The 22,369-nt window shown below is 34.8% G+C and overlaps 1 long non-coding RNA gene across 1 annotated transcript in view; it reads left to right on the top strand.

The window, feature by feature from the left end:
• LOC145276956 (uncharacterized) overlaps positions 1 to 22,369 on the top strand; it is a 116,721-nt gene that overhangs the window by 70,764 nt on the left and 23,588 nt on the right. The window contains exon 2 of the long non-coding RNA XR_013868062.1: positions 1,773 to 1,863. This is a non-coding gene — a long non-coding RNA (uncharacterized LOC145276956). The remainder of the gene's footprint in view (positions 1 to 1,772; positions 1,864 to 22,369) is intronic.

The raw sequence follows: 22,369 nt of genomic DNA, 5'->3' as shown, positions 1-22,369 counted from the left end.
GTATTGTAGTAATTTCCTTTGCGTTAAATATTCCCTTCAGCTTTCTGGCAAGCTCCATATATTTGTTTAGTTTTTCTGCCTACTTTATATTCACCTTGTGAACTGCTGGGACATCAAATTCTATGAATTAGCAGTTAATTATTATCTCACATTCGGTTTCTTTGCTTGGATAAATTTTTCATTTGTATTTCTATGTTCAAGATGACTTTTACGAGTTTCATTTTACATAACTGACTTAGGCTTGCATGTGTATCATTTATCTTCGTGTTCCAAGTGTAGACGTTTGCATAGTTCTCAGTGGATTGTCTTCCCAACGCACTCATGTCTATTTTTATATTCTTTTGAGCTAGTTTGTTGCATTAACTTCTGTGCTTTAGTATTTGATGTATTTGTTCACATTATTATTATTATTATTATTATTATTATTATTATTATTATTATTAGTAGTAGTAGTAGTAGTAGTAGTAGTAGTAGTAGTAGTTTTGTCATGGAAATCACTCTAGACAAGGCATGAAACCATTTGATGTAAGAGTCAAAATAATGAAAAGAATCTTCTCTTGTAATAGACCTAGTAATAACAATATGCATAAAATAAACAATAATTGTTTTAAAATGTCCCCAATAATAAGTGTGGTACATATATGATAATATGATCGATAGATTCCTACCCAGAAAACAGTAATTCTTCCCCCTTTGCTAGAAACGTGTGAGGAGTAAAGGACAAAATAAGGGAAGTGAGAGAGTTGCTAAAAGTAAACTGTAGATCCTCTTTCTATTCTTCTTTTGCTCGCTGGTAATAAGCGTAATAAGAGATGGTGTTTTCCTGAGTCTGAATAGCAACAAATCTTCACAAATTTTCAGAACACTCCACCTCTTCTTTCGATGGCTATTGCAAACCAATATGCATTATCACAATAGCTGTTTACTATTTATTTCTTGCTGATAAAGGACTATTAGCTTTCTCTGGAATTCGAGTGACAGTAAGCCCCCCCCCCCAAGGTACCAGAACTGCCTGCACTTTTCCCTCACCACCACCACCACCATTATTATTATTATTATTATTATTATTATTATTATTATTATTATTATTATTTATTTACCAAGAGGTTTCACACAAATCATTATCAATTATTGTTCACCAACAATAAGTGTTATTCCCTGGATTATGAATGACAACAAGTCTCTCTAGATTTCCAGTACTCGCCACCTCTTTCGATAACCTTTGCACCCATCCAGTGGAGGTCTGGTTAGTGATTTCTCTCCTTGGTCTTTCCATCCTCCTTAACCCACCTCGATTATTCGGTGTGGTGCCAGTTTATTCGTGACACTGCAATTTTGTGGGGTGAGGAGGTGAGGGCGCAAGGGGAGAGACTTTACTTACAATTATACAGTTTCAGTTTTCATAATTCCATGTGATGTCTCTTTGTGTTTGGCATCCGTAGCAATTTCTATATGTTCGACTTAGCTCATATTATTATTATTATTATTATTATTATTATTATTATTATTTGTAGTAGTAGTAGTAGTAGTAGTAGTAGTAGTTCGGTAATGGAGGTTTTTTTTTATTCTACTTCAGAGTATATTTATATTATCCTTATTATCTTCGTAATCATCAGAATGAAAGAAAAACTTATTTTCTATAAAAGAGAAGGATGGGTATTTTTGTTTCTTAGAATTTAATATTTTTGCCCAGAACTCGGACAAAATTCTTCCAGTCGTATCCCTGATTGATAATGATATCTTTATTTTTCATTTTTTTTTTTTTTTTACAGCTTTTATTAATCCCAATGAATTCCCAAGACATCAATTGTACATCAATATTACTCGGTCGAGTGGTTCTGCTGCCATCCGAAGATGGAGAAGGTAAATTTCCAATTTCATCCTGCTTCCTCAATCAAACCATTGAATTGATTCAGTAAGGCATACAATATATAATGATTAAGATCACCAAACCCTCATCCAACTTAGAAATTTTGCTGAGCTTTTGGTCAATCAGATTTATTTAGTTTGGTTAGTCTGTTTTTTTTTTTTTTTTTTTTTTTTTTTGATTGGTTGTTGTTTTGTTTTTGTTTTGTTTGTTACGACATATCAACACTTGGTCTGTGTCACAATGTTTACAAAATATATACACACAGACTTTAAAGAAGTAAATAACCACCTCTAAAAATATAATCCATATATGCTGAATGTTTCAGCTTCCTTTGCCAACGGCTAGCACTCAGAACCAAAGTGGTCCAAGTTTGAAATATCGATATTTTATACTAGTTGATATTTTTATGCTTCAGATGTTAATAATATCAACCAGAGAAGCATTAGAAAGTTCTAAGAGTCTAAAAAATCTATGTTATCTATCTATCTATCTATCTATCTATCTATCTATCTATCTATCTATTATATATATATATATATAAAAGTTAACGTGTCTGTGTACATTTTCCTACGCAATAACTCTGTTAATTTCCAGTCTACAAACTCGAAATTTGATTTACAGGGTACTGAGATTTGGGAAAATCTTTGTAATCCGTTTGCGACCAGAAATTTGGCTGTTAAGGGGGTCAAAGTTCAACGATTTGACCTTTGAGAACTCTACCAAACTCCTCCGCCAATTTTGGGTCTAAACACTTGAAATTTTAGATATAGGTTCCTTGGACATGGATCTAACTTAATAACTTGATTTGAGCCCCAAACAATAAATATTAATGAGTAATTATAGGGGTAAAAGTTTAAAAAAATTGACCTCTGCGGTCTCTACCAAATTACTCAGACAATTTCTGGTCTAAACATTTGAAATTTTCCATAAAGGGTATTCAGAGATAGGGCAAGCTTTTTAATCGGTTTTGATCGAAAATTTTTAGTTACCAATATATAAATGCATATATGTATGTATGTATGTATGTATGTTTACATGTCTGCCTAAAACCTTAGACAGAGGCGACGGATTTTACCAAGATCAGTATCGTTTTGAAGTTCGACCTTTCAGACGACAAATATCGAAAAATTGGCTAAAAACATTAATATATTCACCTTCAACTGGGCACTTTTCTACGGGGGGGGGGTCGCTTTTTTCGCCGATATTTTTGAAAGTCATCCTCTCCTTTCGATTGTCTAACCTTAATTTAAACATAAGTCACTTCCGATTTGGCGGTGGTCGTAACAGCAAAGACGTCAGGTTTTTCCCCAGTTGTTTTCCTCCTTTGCGGTAAGGGTTCGAGCCTGCCTTCCTACTACCACTTTTTTTTTTTTTTTTTTGCTCAACATACACATCTCAACACCCGGGCAACGCCGGGCACTCATGCTAGTATATCTATAAAAGTGAACGTGCCTGTGTGTGTGTGTTTGTGTGTGTTTGTGTGTGTGCCTGTGTGTGTGTCTGTGTACATTTCCCTACGCAATAACTCTGTCAATTTTAAGTCTACAGACTCGAAATTTGATATATAGGGTACTGAGATTTGAGAAAATCTTTGTGACCGGTTTTCGGCCAGAAATTTCGCTGTTAAAGGGTCAAAGTTCAACGATTTGACCTTTGAGAACTCTACCAAACTCCTCCGACAATTTTGGGTCTAAACACTTGAAATTTTAGATATAGGTTCCTTGGACATGGATTTAACTTAATAACTTGATATGAACACAAAATAATAAATGTTAGGGGGCCAAAGTTAAAAAAAAAATTGACCGCTTTTTTTGGTTTATAAAAAAAGTTGGGCTTAATCAGCATCAAATTACTGCAAACTTCGGGATTCCATTTTTTATCGTTAACTGGATGATTGTCTCATTCACCAGCGAAGGATAATAATTAATATTATTTTACTCAGGCTCATCAGAACCGTCTGACTGCAATCTTCATTATTTATGATAATATGGGTGTCTATTAACCTATTTCATGTCAGTGGATATTGAAATTCTCCAAATAACTAAAATTTTTAAATTTATCATGAACATATATATGATTTTTTTTTGTTATTAAGAAAACTATCGTATTCCATGTTGAACATATCTATTATAATAAAGTCGTATTCCTGTCTGTTTGTTTGTTCCCAATTTGATTCACATGTACAAAATGTTTCAGAAATTAATTTCTGTATTGAAATATAATTTCTGTATTGAAATTAATTTCTGTATTGAAATTAATTTCTGTATTGAAATATAATTTCTGTATTGAAATTAATTTCTGTATTGAAATATAATTTCTGTATTGAAATATAATTTCTGTATTGAAATATAATTTCTGTATTGAAATTAATTTCTGTATTGAAATTAATTTCTGTATTGAAATATAATTTCTGTATTGAAATTAATTTCTGTATTGAAATTAATTTCTGTATTGAAATATAATTTCTGTATTGAAATATAATTTCTGTATTGAAATATAATTTCTGTATTGAAATTAATTTCTGTATTGAAATATAATTTCTGTATTGAAATTAATTTCTGTATTGAAATATAATTTCTGTATTGAAATATAATTTCTATAATGAAAACCGACGTTTGTACGTTTTTATTCGAGCATTATTTCTATATCCACTATTTATTCGAAGGAAATCTAGATTAAAGCAGTGACCTCATTTGCATATTACATTACAGAAAATCTATTTTAATAATATATAGCAATAGTATAGTATAATATATAATATTAATAGTATAATGTAATATATAGTAATAGAATTAATTTTTCTGATAAGAAATATTAATTAAAGTTGATTTATTTATGTTTAATTTAATTTATATTTATTTCAAATTATTATTAGTCAACATCAGTTGCGTTTAAAAGTAGATAGTAAGCTTTATTCATTTAAACTATGAGAATTGTTTCCCCTTTAAGCTATGAGAGTTATTTCTCACTTTCAAGAAAATCGTAACAGGAATTAAGAATATTCACTCTATCTTAAATAGTATGTGACTAACCCCCCCGCCTCCCAGCAATACTTGACAACGCTGGGTAAAAATAGCTAGCATATATATATATATATATATATATATATATATATATATATATATATATATATATATATATATATTTGTAGTCATTGACATACAGTACTGTTTCGTTGTATCACAACTCATCAGTGGCGCTAAACTAGCACCTATCCCAAGCAGAGGATTGAACCTAGAACCATCGCGTTGATAGTCGTTAGATCTACACATCGACCCACGGGAGCGATGCCCGCAAATAATCTCGCCAAATGTCTATTTTAAACAAATATTCCTGGCAAAGCCATAGGGGAGAAAACTGGAGCAGAAAAACTGAAGCTGCCTGCCAGGACACTATACATACAAATATATGCAAATTTGGAAATATTTTAATGGTTTGAAAATATAGGTTCTTTTTTTTTACCAATCAAAAGTGCAATATGTAGAATAATAGATGGCTTGCATACATGCCTAAAGATTCTCCTAGAGTCATGCAGACTAAATATCGCCAAACTGTCATGATTTTCAGGTTTGTGTCCTTAGAGGTTGGTGTGATGCCTCCGCATTTTTTTTTTCAAACAATGTTTCAGGTGTAATTCAGATGCTTATGTGGAATTGCTAACCACAGTACTTAAACCCTCGACTACAAGATTAGTTAATAAAAGGCCGTATGTATCGTAGCAGGATCCCCCTCACCACACCCCAGAGAAAATGGAAAAAATGGTTGCCAGCCAATTTTTATGCCTACACAAATCCTATTGTTTGACCTCCAAACTCCCCTGATCTTAATCCGATGGATTATTATGCATAGGGGGAGGGGCTGTCGAAAAAGATACCAGTATTACAAGAGACCCAATCCAATGCCTATTGACGCCCAGCTACCTGCTCCACTGCTCCAGTGCTCACTGACCTCCAGCTATATCTTTTAGTGCTTATTGACGTCCAGCTAACAGTTTCCAGCGTCCGCTGACATCCAACTACAAATTTCCAGTGCCCACTTACGTTCAACTACTTGCTCTAGTGCTCACTGACGTCCAGTTACCTGCTCCAGTGCCCACTGATATCCTGTTACCAGTCCCAGCACTTGTCGGCGTTCGGCTACCAGTTCCCAGCACCAGATTCTGTCTATACGACTCGGATCAACCTGAGGCACGTCATCCTACTTCAGGGGCGCAAGAATCTCAACCTCACGAGATCCCCGTCCTTGCTCCGAACAATCCTGATACAAAATCTCCATTGCTATACAATCTACCGTTTTCGCTTGGTAAAATGATGACATGATACACATTGCCTTTTAGCCCATCATCTGTGTTTGTCATTTCTCTTTGCTATTGCTGCCACCTTCCTCGCCTTGTGTCTACTGTATTAGTTGTACAGTCGATTGGCACCGTCACGCTTTTGTACCCAGTGCAACTCTCTCTCTCTCTCTCTCTCTCTCTCTCTCTCTCTCTCTCTCACGTGTACAAGTAACTAATTGCTCTGATATTTTCTATGACCGTCTCTTTTTTTCAACTTAAAGAATTAAAATTGTCCGAGTGGCTTTTTTTTTAAACTTAAAGAATTAAAATTGTCCGAGTGGTTTTGAATCCACAAACAAGCAAGAACCTGTGTGTACGATAACGAAACGGCTGTATAATAGTTTATGTTCGAATGCATAGGTTTTTTTATTTTTTGTATATGTTTTTTTATAACTAGAGTGTTACCACTTATCATTAGCCAAAGGCCAGTCAAGGATAAAGGTTAATGAGTGGCAAGTGGTCAGTGAGACAACACCGTGGTGATTAGTATTGGTGGAAATTGAACAGAATTAGGTTATTTAAGAAGACGGTTCAGCAAGAATTTGTTAACATTGGACTTGAAAAACGATCACATTATTAGTCAGCCGGGAAGCAGCTGCGAGAAACATCGGAAAATAAATAACAGAAGCAACATAAAGTCTTCAAAATATTGATTCATTACAAGTTTATTTATTTTAACAAAAAATAAAAATTAACCTATCACCGTGCGTAATGGCATAAGAACCTATTTAAATGCCTTCAAGCAGAAAGCTGTTTGTGCGAGCATCTCCCCTCTTCACTACCACCACCCCTTACCATCTCTCACCCACTTCCTAACATATCTGCAGTCTGACTTACCATTCTAAAAGAAGGGTGGTGCCTGAACGTGAGGAGTAGGCAAATCTGACAGGCTAATAAATCTTTGTTGAATAATTCTTGTTGCCTCCTTACCCCCAACTTCACTCATCCACCGCTCCACCCTTTCACCCCATCCCCTCGTACGCCGATTGTGAAAGGTGATACCCAAAATGGCTGATGCATTTCAGTTACGGTTTCTCCCTTTGTTTCTTCTCTATTTTACTACACACAAGTATTGTGGCACAAAGTCTGTCAAGTTCATTGAGGAAAAAATGAAAAATATTTTTTTTTTTTTTACTCAGTTTCATATTTGGAAAATGTTTTTTTTTTTTATATAATGTCGATCGACGACGAAATTATGAAACGTTACTGTTCGAATTTTACTCATTGGTTTAGCACAATCTATTGATTATAATTTTACAGTTGCTGTCGCTACTTTTTTTTTTTTTTGGTCTCTTCACAAAAGGAGGGTGGACCTGGAAATTCACCCTTGTCCGTTCGTCTGTCCGCACTTTTCTAAATATCTACGGCTTGGAATTTTTTTTGAAATTTTGCACAAACATTAAACATGATATGAGTAAAAAAAAAAAGTAACAGAAAGGATTTTTCGGGAAAACTCCAGTTGCCCTCCTACGGGTGCTTTTCAGGTTAAAGTGGCTGAAATTGACACTTTTGCGCCTATTATAAAAAAAAAAATTGATGCTTTGGATTTTTATAAAACTTTACGAAAAGTTGGAACTAACTGATTTCTATATAATTTTGTTTGTCAATAATTTGCGATAACTCTTGGGTGTGCCCCAGGGGCTCTTTTACGGCTAATAAAAACACTCCATTTTTGTGACTATTTTACCATATTTGTCCAAAATTTTCTGTGTATGTCTATTTAGCAGTTTTGCATGGTGCTGAACTCAAATTTAAATATGTTTAGGCCTTGAGGACTTTTGGGGCTAAATGGAAGGGGGGGGCAAATTATGGACTTAGTCATTTCTTTTTTTTTTTTTTGCATGGTGCAGAACTAAAATTTACATATGTTAAGGCCTAAAACTGCGCCGTTTGTTTGTTTGTTTTCACCAGAATTTGACGTCCCCTGGGGATTTTTGGGGCTAAATGGGTTGGGGGCAAATGCTGAACTTAGTAATTTTTTATGCCTCGTTCACTGTGCACTCACGGGCGACCATGCATGCTTCACTTGTTCTTTATATTTCTTCTACTTCTCCTCTTTTTTTATTATCCCCCCCACCCACTTTTTTTTTTGTTTTACTGTCCTGTTGCTACTAGATCAGGCTGTCTGAAGATATTGGTTTCCTGACTAAAAATGCAGCAAACATTGATGTTATTGTTTTTGTTTTTTTCTTTTTCTTTACAAAACTCAATCATGCCCTGATGTGCCCGAAATAACAACAACAATTTTCTTCTAAAAAACAATCAACCCAAGCATTAAATATTTGAAGATATAAAGGCCTTGAAGAATAAAACTGTTTTTTTTTTTCTAAAATTACTGGATTCGGTATTAAATAACAAAAAAAAAAAAAAAAGGTTGATATGCTGTAAAGAAAACATCCAAACAAAGTTTTTTACTGTCTCTCCCCCCCTCTTCTTTTTCTCTCAATATCATTACCTTCTTTCCCTTCTGCCATATCTACTTTACACTTCCTTTTTGCTATACTTCTTCCCCCCTTCCATCTCTCTTTTCTCCTCTTCCCCTCCCTTTCTCTCCCACTTCGCATACTCCTTTTGATTGTTTTTTTTCCTCCCTTTAGTCTCGTTCTTCTTTTCTCCTTCTTCCTCTTCCTCTTTCATCACCGTCTTTTCTTTCTTTTTTTTTCTTTCTCCATATCTTCTACTTACCCTCCTCTTTCTAAGTCTCAATTTAAATTAAAATGATTTTTATTTTGTCAAACTTCACTAAACAATAAATGTATCTTTTTGTCTCATTTTCTCTGATACAATATAATCATGTTGACGTTTGCATAAGATCACAAAAATTAAGCAAGGTTGAGCCTGCTTAGTACCAGATGGGTGACCTTTTTGGAATATCAGACGTTGTATGTAGGAGGACGCCGACACCTCCCTGCAAGAGCTGTAAAAATCTAACGTCATCATCTCCTCTGATAAGGATGTACATGCAACTGAGGATCGCTTGTGAATTTCATACTCCCATGAAACTTCCTCCTTTGGAAGAAACCACTTTGGCACAGTGCTGTATTCTCTTTGCTCTTCCTGTTTATGTTAAACTTATCTCTCTCTCTCTCTCTCTCTCTCTCTCTCTCTCTATATATATATATATATATATATATATATATATATATATATATATTATAGGAGATATATATTATAGGAGATATATATATATTATAGGAGATATATATATATATATATATATATATATATATATATTATAGGAGATATATATATATATATATATATATATATATATATATATATATATATATTATAGGAGATATATATATATATATATATATATATATTATAGAAGATATATATATTATAGAAGATATATATATATATATATATATTATAGAAGATATATATATATATTATAGAAGATATATATATATATTATAGAAGATATATATGTATACATATTATAGAAGATATATATATATATTATAGAAGATATATATATATTATAGAAGATATATATATATATATATATATATTATAGAAGATATATATATATATATATTATAGAAGATATATATATATATATTATAGAAGATATATATATATATATTATAGAAGATATATATATATGTATATTATAGAAGATATATATATATGTATATATATTATAGAATATATATATATATTATAGAAGATATATATATTATAGAAGATATATATATATATATTATATATATATATATATATATATATATATATATATATATATATATATATATATATATATATATATATATATCTTATATACAGCATAATCACATTGACACACCAGTTCCTGTCAGATCACTGAACTTAAGCAATGTTGAACCGGTCAGTACTGAAATGGTTGACCATTTGGGAATTCCAGGTGTTATATATGCTCTCCACTTATCTCGGCATTGTTTTCAGTCTGTCTTTAGCCACTGGGCCCAAGCAGTGCCATTTCAGGAGAGGCGTGGTTGCGAATTGTGCAACCCTTGCCTCACAATTACTCGTGCAGCTACCCTTACAGAGGTGTCCATTGTCCCTTTACTTATTCACACCATTATCCACATAATATATACACAATGTTTCGGCTGTTGTTCTCTGAAGTCTTCTTTAAATGCTTATTTGTTTAAAGTCAGTAATCTTGTGAGATTTACCTTCGGCAGTTTAGTAACTTTTGCTTCCCTTATATTGTCCTTTAGTCCTTCCATTCTATGAGTGATGTTTCTGATAAAGGGGGAAGAATTGCTGTTTTCTTGATTGGAATCTATCCATCTAACATTTATCATTGACTAATTTTTCGTCTTGGTATTTTTTTTCTTTTTAGTTCCTTCCATAAAGTGGCTTCATCTATAATATAAATCTTACCTGTCTGTTTAAATGTATGTATGTATGCATGTATGTATGTATGTATGTATGTATGTATGTATGTATGTATGCCTAAAACTTTTGACAGAGGCGATGGATTTTCATGAGATCAGTATTCTTTTGAAGCTCAACCCTTCGGACGACAAATATCGAAAAATTGGCTAAAAATCTTAATTTCTTAACCCTCAACTGGCACTTATCTACAGGGAGGGGTCGCTTTTTTCACCGATACTTTGGAAAGTCATCCCTCCTTTTCGAGTAACTAGCCTTAATTTAAAACTATGTTATTTCCGGTTTGGCGATAAGCACAAGAGCAAAACCGCCACGTTTTTTTTTTTTTTTCTTTCCACATTCTTTTCCTCTTTCACAGTACGGGTTCGAGCCTGCCTGCCTGCATACCACTTTTTTTTTTTTTTTGGCTCAACACACACCTACAAACACTTGGGCAATGTCGGGAACCTCCGCTTGTCTATTATATAAATCTCACCTGTCTTTTTAAATGTATGTATGTATGTATGTATGCCTAAAACTTTTGACAGAGGCGATGGATTTTCACAAGATCAGTACCCTTTGGAAGGTCGATCCATCGAATGACAAATATTGAAAAATTGGCCAAAAACATTAAATCCTTCACCCTCAATTGGCCACTTTTCTATAGGGAGGAGTCGCTTTTTTCGCCGATATTTTCGAAAGTCATCCCCTCTTTTCGATTGTCTAGCCTTAATTTAAACCTATGTCACTACTGGTTTGACCATGGACGCAACAAAAAACACATCACGTTTTGTTTCACATTCTGTTCTTCCTTCGTGGTACGGGTTTGAGCCTGCCTGCCTACTACCACTTTTCTTTTTTTTTTTTGCTCAACACACACCTCCAAACACCTGAGCAACGCAAAGCTTCTTTCTTAGAACTGCACGCCTGTGGAACTCTGTTCCGTCTGCCTGCTTCCCACCGAACTACAACTTGGATGTCTTCAAGTCCAATGTTAACAAATTCTTAATTAACCGCCCCCTTAAGTAAACACTTCATCAAATCTCCACACTAACGTAAGTACTTGTAATAACCCTTATCCCTGAGTGACTTCCGGGCCTTGATAAGTGGTGCCACAAATGATTGGATCTTTTACAGACCGTTCTTTTACGGATCTTTTAGTCAGTTAAAATGGTAAAAAAAAAAGGATTAAAATTGAAAAAATCGTTATACATTTTGTACATTCATCTTAGTTTATTTTTAATCAGTTCACATGCGTGTCACGTTGGTACAGTGGTAACGTCACCAGCTTTGAATGCTACAGTTTTGCTTTCGGTTTTGATTGTAGCTGATGGCACCCAAATACTTATATTTTACTTTTGAAATCACGACTCTATACGAAATTTGGACAAACTAAAATATCATATTTAAGCGTATTTTACGCCTGAGCAAAGCTGAGCGCCCCTCGCCTCTGGTGTATATATATATATATATATATATATATATATATATATATATATATATATATATAGGCACGATTTAAATAGTTTTTGCTCAACAAGAATTAATCAGCTTTTTACAAAATTTTAGGCAGTAGAATAAATTGCCAGATCAGATAAAGAACAACAGCAATAGCATAGAACATTTTAAAATGGAATTAGATGATTTTATACACAACAGTTCTTAAAACAAAAACAAAAACCCAAAGAAATTAAAAGGAAATTCTTGGGAACCATCGGCTGAAATACTTTAACTGGATTTGAACGATTGATATCGTTTTATAAGTGCAAACGTTCTGTGCAATGTTTTAAAAAGTTGAGAAAATATGTAGAGGGATATGGCTCAAAAGTACATTTACTTGTTCAAATTTATTACTAATCATCGTCATTATCATCATTGTCAGACGTATATTTTATTTAAAGAGATCTGCTCTAACTATGGAGTCATTACTTATCAAGGCAAAGAGCTACCCAAGGATAGGGGTTAAGGAGACGGATATGATTGTCAGCCGAAAGGTGAAGAACACTATGACATTACTAACACTGAAATGAACTGTGTTTGATCATCATCATCATCATCATCATCATCATCATCATCATCTTCTTCTTCTTCCTCTTCTTCTTCTGTGTTATCGTACTTCTTTCTCTTTTTTCTTTTCTTTGTTTTTTTTATTGTTTTAATTATTTTGTTTTTCCTCCTTTTTGTCTATTTCTTCTTTTCTTGCTCTTCCTATTACTACTCCTCTTATTTTTTCTTTTACCGCGACTTCTTTTTTTATCTTCTCCCTTCTTTTCCTATCCTCTTCCTTTTATTTTCTCTGTCCTCCTCCTCCACCACCACCACCACCACCTTTTCCTCCTCCGCCGCCTTTTCCTCCTCTTCCTCCTCCTTCTTCTTCTACACCTAATTCTCCGTCTTTTTCCATTCCCTCCGTTATCACCACAAATTATTTACAATATATTCTTATTTTCTTTCACTCATTTAAGTACCTCATCCTCCTCCCTCCCTCTCTCCTCGCCTTCTTCTCTGACCCCCACCCCAAAAAATAAGGATTTCTTTTATCATCAATTCCACCCCATCTTCTTTCATGTATGACGCCCCCTTGCCCCATCGCTTCTCATTTAGTCTCATGGCACTGGACAAAGAACCTTTTCTCTTTTATCCTTTCACAGCATAAAACGCTTCCCAAATATCATTCACAAGAATAAAAAATAAATAAATAAATAAAAAAAACAGAATTCTAACTTTTTTTTGGGCCATATCTTTCTATGACAGTCCAGCAGCCAAAGGAAATAATTACTCTTACATTTTTAGTAATTTATTCAAGAAACCAACTTATAATCATGTAAAACTCTCAAAAATAGTTCTTTATAATCTATTCTTTCTTTGCCTTATATTTCCAACTTTCTCCACGATGTTTCACGTACTTCACTACATATAACATCTATCTCCCCACTCACCATCTTACAACCACTTTAATGTATAAAATGTTGGGTTCTGTTTAACAAAGATCATTTTACCAAATGAATATGGTCGAACGAACTGGCTGGGGTATTGTTGGAATTAATTTATTTATTGCGGACTATTATCCTCATCTTTCTTGGTTGTTGTTTCATGACGTTTCGGCCAACTATTCCTCTGGCCTTCGTCAGGTGGTAACCGCGACGGGATCGGAACTCCGAATCTCCTAACTGCATCCTCAGCAATTACTGCCTTCCATAGTTGTTGTCGTCTCACTACATATTAAGAAAAGATGAGGATAATAGTCTACAATAAATAAATTAATAAACAATGCTCATCTCAATAATGAATTCCAATTAAATGATGTATTGTTGGAAGTTTAATTTCCCTACTTATCTTTCTCTGTAAAGGAAAAACATGCATGTCATTCAGCGTCCATGGGGACACAGAATAAAAAAAAAAATACGTCCAAATACATCACCCATGTACATTACTATATAGACAATCGTAAATGAAGAGAGTAACATTGCATAACAGAACAAATACATGATGATACAAATGCTTTTTTTTGTTTTTGTTTTTTTACAAAGGAGTCACCACTTATCAAGGCCAGGAGGCCACTCGAGGATAAGGGTTAATGAGCGTACAGTAGTTGTAGTAATTGTTAGTAGTGGAAAATGTTCATAAACTCATCCACCGGACGGATATATTTGGCCCTCACCGGGTTTGTGCTCAGCATGGGGGATAAGTGTTTCTCTACCATGTAAGGTAGAATGGTTTTCTCACTTTCATGGACTGACTCTACCGTATAAGGTAAAATAAGGGGCTATTCACCCCACCCCACCCACATTAGTTTTAACCCACCAAAGGGAAACATGCTTTCATGTCTGCTGCTTTGATCATTCTGCAAAGGGAATGTAACCCACTGGTGTCCTCAGTAACCGGTGTTGTTTTCCTTTATTTCCCTGCAGTATCTTAGTCTAGATTTAATTTTTTTTTTTTTGTATATTTATTTCTCCTGGTATGTTTCTTGCTTATTCACTATTCTATATACCAATTTTCTATCGTTTACAAGCGAAAATGATTGTATTTTTTTTTTTTTTTTTGTTTTTTTGTTTTTTTTACATAGGGTCACCACTTATCAAGGCCGATCGACCACTCAAGGATAAGGGTTAAAGAGTGTAGAGTAGTCAAAAGGACAATATAGTAATCAATAGTAATGGAAGTTCGGTAAATTTGTTAACTTAAGTGGAACGGCTCATCAGAAACTTGTTCACATTGGACTTGAAGACAACCATATTATAGACAGCTGGAAAGCAGGAAAACGGAAGACAATTCCATAGGCGTGCAGTTCTAAGAAAGAAGCTTTGATCATTGAATCTATGTTTAGGTTTAGGCACAGATACAGAGTGGGGAAATTATTGATAATGTTTTCAGCTAGTCTAGTGTTTCTTGTGAAAGTTTGGCGAGGGGGGACCATAGATTGAAGCTCAGTCGAACACTTTCCATGAAAATAACGATAAAGCAGAGACAAACTCGCAACATCTCTTCTGTGAGATAGAGGTTGCAGCGAAGAGAAAAGGACATCTCCCACCAGGCCATGAAGTCTATTTTGAACCCTATCAAGGCAGGACAAGTCTTTTCTAGCAGCTCCTGCCCATATGTGGCAACAGTATTCCATCCTTGGACGTATCTGGCTCTTATATAGATAGAGAATTGCATCAGCAGTGAGATAACTACTGGATCGATAGAAGGATCCGACCATTTTTCCAGCGGCCTTGGCAACAGATTTGATGTACGTATTCCATTTAAGATCAGGAGTAAAGGTCAAGCCCAGAAGCCTGTCAAAACTTGAGGCCTCACCAAGACGAGAGCCATTCATTTTAATTGATGCCAGATGGGGATCAGAACGTTGATGATGTAAAGATAGAAGCTTGGTTTTAGATGCATTAAAAGTAACCAGCCACTCCTTTCCCCATTGTACAACGTGATCAAGATCAGAGGAAAGAGAATCGGAGAGAACTTGGTCATTTACTGTCTTAGATGTGCTACCATAGATGGTAGTGTCGTCAGCAAAAATGTCTACAAATGATGTAAGGATGTGATTTGGAAGATCATTAATGTAGATCAGGAAAAGAGTTGGGCCCAGGATGGACCCCTGAGGGACTCCAGCATTTATACTGTGAGCTTCTGATTTTTGCCCCTCAACTACTACTCTTATGAACCTATCAGAGAGAAATGATTTAATAATTGAGAAGACATTTCCAGCTATACCATAGCTGGAGATCTTGTGAAGTAAACCTTTATGCCATACCCTATCAAAGGCCTTTGATATGTCAAGAGCAATTGCCCTAGAAAGGTTGTCTCTGTCGAGAGATTCGCTAATCCTATGAGATATAACTGTAAGCACATCTGCTGTAGATCTAGCAGAACGGAAACCATATTGTGTGTCACTAAGAAGGTTATTTTTGCTGAGATGGTTGATTACTTTTCTATTTAACACAGATTCCAGCAACTTACTCATGACGCACAGGAGACTTATTGGCCTGTACTGAGAGGGGGATGAACGATCATCTGAATTCTTAAATACAAGGCATACTGATGAGATTTTCCAGGGTGATGGGAAGCAATTCTCCTTATGACAACGTTTAAACAGTTTTATAAGTATGGGTGCTAGTTCTGGTTGAAGTTTTTTTAGTACTATAATTGGAATACTGTCAGGGCCAGTTGCTTTACTGGAATCAAGGTTTTTGATTAGCTTGGCAACATCACATACAGATATTTGTATATCACATAGTGTGTTTTCTGATCCAGGAGGAAATATTGGAGGTTGCCGGCCTTGGTCACAAAGGTTAGAATTGGCTGCAAAGTTCTTGGCAAAGAGTTTGGCTTTGTCTGATGCTGACGAGATTACCTCAGGTCCATTGATGATAGTTGGGATAGAGCACACGCTTCTGTTCAGGATTTTGTTTGCTATTTGCCAAAACTGGTGGGAACCAAGCCGCTGCTCAGCTACTTTGGACTTGACGGACTGAGCATACAACTCTCTTGCGTTCTTTATTACTTTCTTACAATGGTTGCTGGCAGTCCTGAAAGCGGCTTTAGTTTCCATACATCTATTACGTTGGAAGCAGTGGAAAAAGTGATTTCTGTGCGCAATAGCAGCAGCACATTCTGAAGAAAACCATGGCTGGCTGTTAGGGTTTTGCTGGAACTTTTTCGAGGGTATGAAATTGTCTATACCTACAATTAACCATTCTTTCAGGTCTGATACTATAGACGACACATCCTTTTTAAACATGGAACGCAGAGGAAGATCCGATATGAATGTTCGGAAACTATTCCAGTCAGCCATAGTGTATCGATATACTGTATGACGGAGAGGTACGTCTGAGGACTTATTACATTTCATTTTCATCTTAATTGATACAACTGAGTGGTCGGAAGATCCAAGAGGAGACAGAACGGAAACTGAACATAGTTCAGGGCAAGTTGTGAGAAAAAGGTCTAGGAGACTTGCATACTGGCCGTCATTATCGGGCACACGGGTGGGTTCGTGAACAATCTGAGTGAGGTCATAAGCAATGGAGAAATCATGACAGAACCTCCTCTCATCATCGGTCTTGTTTGAGTGGGTCAACCATTCCACATTGTGAACATTGAAGTCTCCACATACGTGAATGTTAGCTGAAGGATATGCTGATAGAACTTGGTCAATTTTCTCAGATATGCTTTTAAAGATAATCTCTGAGGGCAATTTCTTCACATTTGATAGAATAAAGCAATTTCTTTTCATCCTTTAATCATGTTTCTCATATTCTTTTAGTTCTTTTTAAGTTTGTTTAAAAGATTCTAAATTATTTTTATGCTAGTAGATTTACCCAGTGTTGTTTGGATATCACATGTGTTTAAGTTAACAAATTTACCGAATTTCCATTACTAACGATTACCATATTGTCCAATTGACTACTGTACACTCTTTAACTCTTATCCTCGAGTGGCCTCTGGGCCTTGATAAGTGGTGATGTTTATGTAAAAAAAACAAGAAAAAAAAACATAACTAATACCATTCTTGCAAAGCAGAGCTAACTCCTTTTCCTTAGTTAAATAAATAAAAACGTGGATTTCACATCCAATGAATGTCGTAGGTTTCAACGACCAAAACGTTGTGCCGATAACACCCAAGATGAGAATAATTGTCTGAACAAAGGTATGACTTTCCTAGTTCCAAACATTTATGGTTAATACTACAGTTCCTGGAATGATTTTGGCAAGAGAACGATTATGTTGTCACTTGTAGAAGTTTGAAAAATTCTGAAAAACAGCACAGTGATGACACACAAGACAGGGATGAAAGATAAGATGTGTATTAATATTGTTATGATAAACTGTGAGTACAGCAAATACAAAAGCTGAGAGGTGACGATGGCTAAGTGGTTAAAGACACGGAATAACAATCTGGGTGTGACACGTTCAAATCTAGTTTGAGTGCATGTATCAACCCGCGATTCCCACGAAGTTGGCTCTGGCTCGCTTGGCAGCTGACAGAAATAACTGGAAAAGGTCAGCTGAGCGTTCCTCAATTTTTAACAAACGTGCTGTCTATTTTTAGCTAATATGGATACATGAAGGCTACTTTGTTTTTATAAATTGGAAGAAATAAAAAATTAATTTTGATCGCGCAGGTTAGGGTTGGGTTTAGGGTTAGAGTTTAAGGTTAGATTAGGTACATGTTCGTAATCTTATTTATTGTATTTCCATGATTTTCTTGTTTATCATTATAATTTTCTTGTAGCGGGATAACGTTTCATGATTGGTCGCTTCCCGTTATTCCTATCAGTGGTCAAGCACACCCAAGAAACTTTGTAGAAACCACGGGGGTCGGTAAATGCAGAAGTACCCCAGTTTGTTTCATTTAGGGATGTTAACCTTCATGTAATCGCTACTGTAAGTACCCAATGTCTTTCCAGAGAGAATTCTAACTAGAAAGATATCAGGGAAACGAATGCCAACAATAATTATCTAAATCATATGAAATGAATTAATGATGCTCAGCAACAATAATAGTCATCATCATCAATATCATAATCATCATCATCTGTAGCTTGATCTCCAGCTAATTAAATTTCTGCAGCAGTTAGATCGATAGCAACAGTTCCCAGTGAAAAGACCTTTCAGCTATCATCAGCCATCATCATCAACATCTGCAAATTGTTTCTTGTTTTCTTTTCTTTTTTTTTTTTTTGTTCAGCTAGTCAAAGTTCTACAGCAACTACGTCAAAAGAAACAACTATCAGTGAAAAAGACCAAAGAGCACTTCGATCAGGATTAATCATCACCATCATGGCAGCCATTAACTGATCCATGCATCAGCATCATCACCGAAAGAACACTTCAACGAGGACATCCATTGCCATCATCCTATAGTAGTGATCCACCATCTTTCTCGTACACTTCCAAAATTCTTAACAGTCGGATATTTTTAATTTTTAAATACTACCTTTATATTTTACTGTCCACACGAGTTTGTTTTCTCTTGTCACAGTGTGTTACATTACTGCTCTCATTTTTGTGTAAACAAACACAAATATGCCGGTCGGCAGAGAAAGACAAGTGATTGGCACCTCCGAACACATCATGACCACGTGCGTTAAAAATAGCCACAACTTTCTTTAAAAACAAAGAAAAACACATAAAACTTCATTTTTCATAATTGAACAAGAAAAACTGATTTAATTTCGAACCAAGATTACATGTACACAACCAAAAAACACCCAAGACATTTTTGACTGTAAGAAATCCGGTCTGAAATTTACTATAGTCATCTGTTTATTTATCAAACCAATTTCTGTTACTGGAATGCTTTTCCATGAAGCCAGCGACTTTCAGGGCAAATATCCAGCATGGCTAGGGAGCAAGGAAATTCCCGACTTTTGCATGCTCTTGTCGTCGACAAGCCCAAGAGAGACTCAGCAGCTATCTAACTACTTGTTGCAGTGCCCACTAACGACCAGCTGCCAGTTCCAGTGCTCGTACCCTGTCAACGTCTAGTCATGCTTTTTAAACATCTGACCTCATCTACATGACTCAAACCAATCTAAGGCACATCATCCTACCTCAGAGACGCATAAATTTCAACCCCGTGAGACAACAGTTCTTGCCCCAAAAGATCTTAATTCACAATCGCCATGCTTTACGATTTACCATTTTATCTGCATTATTTTAGAAAAAGCATGAACTCGAACTAGTAGGAAAAAGTATATTTTTCTTGTAGATTTCGGTGTGCTTTAACAGAATATGATAACCATTTCCGCAGCAAACTTAAAAAAAAAAAAAAAAAAGACAAACATGTTTTTGTAAACCGCTCGTGAAGACTTAATTTTTTAGATCAATTAAAAAGCATTAAAACTACCTAACACAAAAAGTGGACAACATTTAAAAAAAAAAAACTTTCTTGTTATTTCAAACGTCCGCTAAAGATTTCTCCACGAAGTGACACATCATTTTACTATGCTCGTGCGCACGCATCATGTAAGAAAATACTACCAAAACAAATAAAATGATGCGTTGTGATATTTACTTTTTTTAATTACGGAAACTAATAAAATTCTAATTGTTGAAAATAAATGTGATTTCTCTTTGGTCTGTGCGCATGCGCAGTCAGCCGACTTACGCCATTATAGCTGATTATACAAAGAAAATAATCCTTTAGAAAAATATTAATATGTAAAAAAAAAAAAAAAATATCAATTATGCAACGGATACAGTTTCAGATTCTTTTTCAGCACACCAAAATCTACACGAAAAATATTTTTTTTCCTACTAGTTCGAGTTCTCGCTTTTTCTCAAATTTTATCCACCAAAGACCATAAGCGTAGCTGGAAACTTTTTTTTATATCATTCTAGGCACGTCCCTGTAATTTGTGGTAATCCAGCGATGTATTTTGAGGGTGCTGGCCATGGTCCTGTTTTCATAACTTGGATCGGTAGAGAGCATGAGTTTATGCAGCGGCATATCTCCGATCTCGCTCGTTGAACGTTGCGTCATTATCAGACATGACAGAAGGCTCTAACCGCTCTTTGGATTTGTACACAACTGGACAACTAGTAGATGATCAGCAACAAATACAGAAAACCAGTTTTCATCAAACGAAAATGAACTCATGTCGTTTTTTTTTCTAGGACGACAATTATACCATTCCACCCAGTATCAGCCGGATTTTCGACATTAGACTTGAATAGCATCGCATCTGGCAGACTGATATTTGTTTCTAACAACAAATCTCCATCTCTCTATTTTTCTCTCTCTTTTTTTTTTTTTTTAACACAGTGATCACCACTTATCAAGGCCCGGAAGCCACTCAGGGATAAGGGTTATTGCAAGTACATTACGTTAGTGTGGAGATTTGATGAAGTGTTTACTTAAGGGGGCGGTTGATTAGGAATTTGTTAACATTGGACTTGAAGACATCCAAGTTGTAGTCCGGTGGGAAGCAGGCAGACGGAACAGAGTTCCACAGGCGTGCAGTTCTAAGAAAGAAGCTTTGTTCATGGAATCCACGTTTTCTTCTTTATTTTTCTCTTTCTTTTCTCTTTCTTTCTTTTTTCCTTCTATCTTTTTGAAGAACTCTTAAAAATATTCTGAAACCAAAATGCCCTCATGTGTGTATGTGGTGGGGGGTCTCCCCCCCCCCTTCCATTTAATTTTATAAGCGATTATAGAATCTTCACTTCATTATTTTCCCTTTTTCATTTTTATTCTTCCAATTCGATTCACATAAAATGTTGAATTTATCTTAGATCAATATGCACCCCCCCAACACACACACACACACACACACGTTAAAACTATTAAATAAAAAAAATTGGTGAATGAATCCGCCGGGAATATTCAAACTAGAGTTTATGTTAAAATTGAAAATAATTAAATAAATATTTTTTTTAAGTGATTTAATCTGAAAATGTGGGGCTTAATCGATAATCTAAAAAAAAAAAAGAAAAAAGAATTCTAACATTGAGATTTTTAAATTCATTTTTTTGTTTATGTTTTGAATATTTGAGAAGAGGATTGATAATTTGTATCATTGAAATGATTCAGACATATTTTCTTTTTTATGTGCAACAAATTAAGGCACGACAAATAGCTCCTGCTGATTCTCTATTCGTGTGATATGTCAAGAACAACAAAAAGCAACTGATTTTAATTTAAACGATTGGCCTGTCCGTCCCCTCTTTGTGTTTGCTAGAAATTTAAAATAAAAAATTAACAATTTTTTTTTCAGACTTACCGGCTGAAATTTGGGAGAATTAAATAATTTGTGGATATATTTACTTTTTATTATTATTATTATTATTTTTTTTTTGTAAACATTTACTATCAAAAACAAGCACTTACGATAAAAAAAATGACAATTTTGCAAAAAGTAAACAAATATTTCTTTTAACTTCAGGGAACATTGAAACTTAACTCCTAAGTGTGAACGATACAAAAAACACAATTATGAATTAAAACTTCTACCCAGATGGAACCAAAGCAAACTATCTCAGCAGATTAAATAAATGGTTCCATTTGAAATTCCATGCAGATTTGTGAGTTCCACAGAAAGATTTCTGATTATTTGCATTTTTCAAACTAGTGTTCTCATCTTGAGCGTCATTTTTACAACGTTTCAGTTGATGTAACCTCCGACCTTCTTCTTAAGGTGTATCTTGTCAAACTCGGAAATGTTTCTGCCAAAGTCGGGAATTTGGACAGAATGTCAAACCTTTATTCATTTTATTTATTCCACGGGAGTAGCATGCTCTCATTCTGTCAGCCAATGACTAGATAGAGGTCCGAAATAAATCGCAATTGTATT

The sequence above is a fragment of the Euprymna scolopes genome, chromosome 5 (genome assembly GCF_053919585.1).
Source record: "Euprymna scolopes isolate OS-2025 chromosome 5, ASM5391958v1, whole genome shotgun sequence".
In the NCBI taxonomy this organism is placed as follows: domain Eukaryota; kingdom Metazoa; phylum Mollusca; class Cephalopoda; order Sepiida; family Sepiolidae; genus Euprymna; species Euprymna scolopes.
The sequence above is the reverse complement of the archived record's forward strand: the minus strand, read 5'-3'. Positions and strand labels throughout refer to the sequence as shown.